The following is a 4,763-nucleotide window of genomic DNA, read 5'->3' on the forward strand; positions in this document are numbered from 1 at the left end:
CCTCACCTTGGCGCAGAATAGAATGAAATAGCAGGCAAATCAACATCGCAGCGAAATAAATTTTGATGTAGGTGATTGGGTATTCCTACGGCTACAACCATATAAACAAATATCCCTCAAGCAAGCTAAGAAGGATAATAAATTATCACCAAAGTATTATGGTCCATACAAGGTGTTGCAAAAGATAGGTACTATGGCATACAAATTGGAGCTTCCTGCAGCGTCCCGAGTGCACCCAGTTTTCCATGTTTCATGCTTAAAGAAGGTTATAGGTGACAAGATTCCAGTTCAAACAATATTGCCAGAACTTGATGAGGAAGGAAAAATCATATTGGAACCTGAAGCAGTCAGAGAAACAAGAACTCGACAGCTACGAAATCGATCAATTTCAGAGTATCTCATCATGTGGAAGAACTTACCCGTTGAAGATTCCACATGGGAGGATGAGAATTTTATACAAAAGCATTTAGAACTACTCAAGCATTGAGGACAACACTCTTTTGAAGGAGAGGAGCATGTTAGGTCCCTATAATACTAGTGATTCCCCCAATACTATTGTCATTGTATCCCTTATTGTTATTATTATGCCCCATAAAATCCCTGTGTTGTTATTTTTGTGCCTTTATATTATTATTGTTAGGTCGGCTTGGTTATATTGTGACCCCTTAGACTCCTATATATAGAAAGGAGGTTTCGTCATTTGTATCATCAAAGAATTGTTCATTTGTGTAATGTAAAGAGGTTGCCCCTCGAAGAGGCTGAATTCTAAGGCGTTGATCTATCTTTTCTATCTTTTTAAGCTGGTTTCATAGCATATCCTCTTGCACTCCTAACTCAATATGTGTCCAAGTTCTTCTTCAACTACTTATCTTTAGATGATGAAAAAGTTGTAGACATTGAATTATCAAAACATTTTTGCTTTGCTTTGCTTTTGGATTGAAGGTGCTTGTGTTGGTGGACATCAAAGAAACTCACAATTTTATTAGTGAGTGGATTATAAATTCATTGCATTAAAGGACATGGGTGTAGGCTTTGAGTTATTTATGGGTACATTATTTAATATAATTTTTTTGGGTGCAATTATGCCTTCTACCAATACCTCAAAGTGTCTCCATGATTTGAAGCTAGGTCCTCACGAGAATTGAGTCTTACCCAATAATAAACAGTTAGATCCAACCCTTTGGGCTTTGTTTCTGTAAAGTGATAATTTAAAAGAGGAAAAAAAAAACTATTAAAAGAATATCATTTTTATACAGCTTGAGTGAGCCTAATAGTTAAGAATATGTGTTTCTTCCTAAAAACCACAGATGAATATATAAGCTTTTTACTATTGAAATAATTGATTCCCTATAGTATAATGTATATTTTTAATATATAAAATCAAATTTTGATTCCCATATATATAATTTTATTTTTAATATATAAAATCAACTTTTTATAGGTAAATATAAAAAATACGTTACGAAGAAAATAGTAAATCAGAAATAAAGAGTCACCCCTAAAAATCCACAATATCTTGAAATTGGGTAATTGTTGAGGAGGATATGGAAGCTTTTTTTTTAATCCGTGAGAGAGGAGAAATGTGTTAAAGAAAGAGAAAAAAGAGATGGCAATATCATAATTATATGAAGACGATAACCCCACCTCGCCTCCCCATTCTTCCACCTTCGTTACCATTAGCCTCTCGTTCCCACTCTTTCCACCATAGCAGAATTGTCCCATTTATTACAGCATTCGTATTTTTTTTTTATATTTGATATATAAAATGAATTGTCCCATTAGAAGATTCATATATTTTTTTATTTCAATACGTGTCAAATTATAGTTTTGACAACACTATATCGTTAGAACTGTGAAATTCTCGCGAGAATTTAGTGGAATTTTTGCTCTCAGATTTCGGTCCGAGAGCTTCAGAAGAGAGTTGCGGATATTCAAAAGTTTTAGGGAAGAGTTAATAGATATCCAACACATGGAAAACATAAAGGAAATGCTGTAGCTATTGAATCATCAAAAGGATCTTGCTTCTCCTGTATAGCATACCAGTAACAAAATGAAATAATTGATACCATGTAATATGTTACATGCGCTTTTGTTTGTGTGTCTGAAGAATACATACTGATACATGTAATAGAAAATCATAATTGGAAGGAAAGAATCGGTGGAAGGGGCAGTATCCAAAATTCAAATTCAAATTCAAATTCATTCTCTGAATAACTGAATTCAATGGAAATGCTTTTAAAGACTCGGTTCTCATTAGCTTTGCAAGAATTCAATGGAAATGCTTTGAAAGACTCGGTTCTCATTAGCTTTCCCTCTTGCAGGGAAATTTCTAGATTAGAGGGTTGGGAATGGTTCAGCGGTTAGGTTGGGAAAAGATAGTATTATTATGTGTTGCAGTCAGTACATACTTTTGTAAATAAATAAATGCTACTGTGAGAGGAAACATTTTTGAAATCTTAAAATGTGTGAAACATATATCTGTCTTGACCGTGTCTTTCTGTTTTCTTGATTTGGATCCGACAGCTTTAGAAAAGAGTTATAGATATTCAAAAAGGTAAAACGCTAACACATGGAAACCCTAAAGGAAACGCTGTGGCCATTGAATCATCGAAAGAATCTCGCTTTTGTATAGCAGTTCCAAAATGAAATGATTGATACCCTCCAATATTTTACATGTGTGTCTGAGAAAGAATGAAGGAATTAATGTAATAGAAATGAATCAGAATACTTGAAAGGAAAGAATTCAGAGTTCATTCTCTGAATTCAAAGGATTGAGGTTTTATTTGCATTCGGGAGGCGGTCCCTGGGGGAATCTCTTGGTGTCTGCACAATAATCGTAGATCATGTAGTTCTTTCGTACCCACTGGAGCCTCTGCCTCTGTTCTTGGTTCGATTCCAAAGCCACCTCCTCTGCTGCGGCGTCAAAAGAAGAAGTAGCGGCAGCACTGAAATTGCGGAAGGATGCAACAAAGGGAGCTTTAGTCCAGTCGGTCTTCACAAGCCCACCCCTGGTTGCCCAATCATCTGCATTCCAAAGGCTGGAGTAGAGTCTAGACCCTCATTGCTTGGGTTTTGGGATAATGATAATTGCTATCCACTTTACCCAACTCTGTCTCCCTGTTCTTAAACACTCGAACAGGACTCCCGTCTACAGAAAATCTGAACAACAAATTACAAGAATGTCAGGGTCATGGACTAGTTTGAGAGGTCACTGTATTGTTTTCAGTAATATTGAAAGAAAAAGAATGAATGCAAAGAGTGCTGAGAATACATACATAATTTGGTTTGATGTCCAGAGCACGGAGTAAGTGTGGAAATCCAGGGTTGGGTCGAACCACAAGTAAAATTGCTGCTCACGCCCACCAAGGCCTTGAGCAAAGACATTAGTGTGCAAAACATAAGGATCTCCAGACAGGTTGCCCAGAAATTCGAGGTCTATTTCGTCGTGTTTGGGACCTTGAGATGATAGCTGCAGACAGCCATAAGAGCAACAACAAACAAACATGTTAGCAGAAGAAGTTATACGCCTTCAGTCTAATGAACCAAGGTAGTGCTAATAATTAATTGAATTCAAATAAGGTGGAGTTAATTACATAAAAGGTTGTGACTGTGCCTGCAGAGTTGCCAGGTACCAACTTGAGTTGGATATCAATCTTGGCAAATAGATACTCTTGCTTGGATTGAATACCACAACCTGTCATCAAAGAAGAATATTAAGATTAGCTTATCTTATCTTAGCTGAAGTTAATTGACAGAAGAAAAAGGCGTAGGTAGCAGAAGAAAAGCAGAACTTCAAATGGTACCTGAAGAGCGGTCAAGAGTAAGCTGCAACTGTTGTCCATTGTCAAGGATTTTAGCACGATCATTGCCCCATGTAATGTCGACATCATTGTAGAAATTTGCAGAAGCAAGAGCTGCCGAGAAGGCTAATAAAAGAAAGAGGAGGTGAAGAGGTGTGTCCATGCCGATTAAGGATTGGGAAAAGAGTTTGCGATGCAGAGCTGCAGTTCAAGAAATGAGAATAAATGTGTGGAGATGATGGAAGGGTTTGGGGTGAGTGAGGGTTTATATAGAAAGGGAGGGCTTATGGCATCAGCGCGTGGGGAAGGGAAGGGATGGATGGAGCGAGGAAACATCCGACGAAGAAGAGGCATAGAGGCAGCCACCTGATTTGATTTCCATTGTTTCGCTCTTTGCCTTCAGAAAACCAACATATCTCCGTCTATTTGTGCGTTCCAACTCATCACTCCGCAGCTTTTTCAGTCTCCGCGTTTCAGATTTCCAGCTCAACTCTTGCAACATCCAACTGGCATTTTCACTTTCATACAGCGCAGCACCATTACTTCCTCCCACCGCCAACTATATTCAATAATTTTTCTGCTTTTATATTGCCAATTACTTCAATAATTGATGTGTGTTTATTATTACATTGGATTCTACAGAAAATATTTCTCGGTTGTTCTTTTGCTTCACTCTTCACCCACTACCGGCCTCCTTGGGCCTCACAATGGCGCCGAGAAACGCTGGTCTTCATCATCAATTCTACTTCTTTCTTCTTCTTCTTTTTTTAATGATGATAAATGGAATTTTTTCTTCCAAGATTATCATTATTAATGATGATGAAGACTCGCGTTTACAATTTTATAGATATAAAAAAGGTCTATGAAGACTCGCGTTTGAAGCTATTCAAGGTGGAGCATTGCACAAATTCAAAACTGTATTTCTCAACATGCAATGCTCCCCATCCATCTCCATTAATTTAT

The 4,763-nt window shown here is 37.3% G+C and overlaps 1 pseudogene across 1 annotated transcript; it reads right to left on the reverse strand.

Moving 5' to 3' along the window:
- Positions 1-2,599: 2,599 nt before the first annotated feature.
- Positions 2,600-4,220, reverse strand: LOC149249934 (xyloglucan endotransglucosylase protein 1-like; annotated as a pseudogene). Its single transcript, XR_016266805.1, has 4 exons — positions 3,804-4,220; positions 3,594-3,694; positions 3,276-3,469; positions 2,600-3,159 (listed from the first exon to the last, which is right to left on the reverse strand). The product of XR_016266805.1 is annotated as a xyloglucan endotransglucosylase protein 1-like (transcript).
- Between the last annotated feature and the right edge of the window lie 543 nt (positions 4,221-4,763).

The sequence above is a fragment of the Pinus tabuliformis genome, chromosome 7 (assembly GCF_031772625.1).
Source record: "Pinus tabuliformis cultivar Carrire ecotype Pingquan chromosome 7, CPIR1, whole genome shotgun sequence".
Classification (NCBI taxonomy): domain Eukaryota; kingdom Viridiplantae; phylum Streptophyta; class Pinopsida; order Pinales; family Pinaceae; genus Pinus; species Pinus tabuliformis.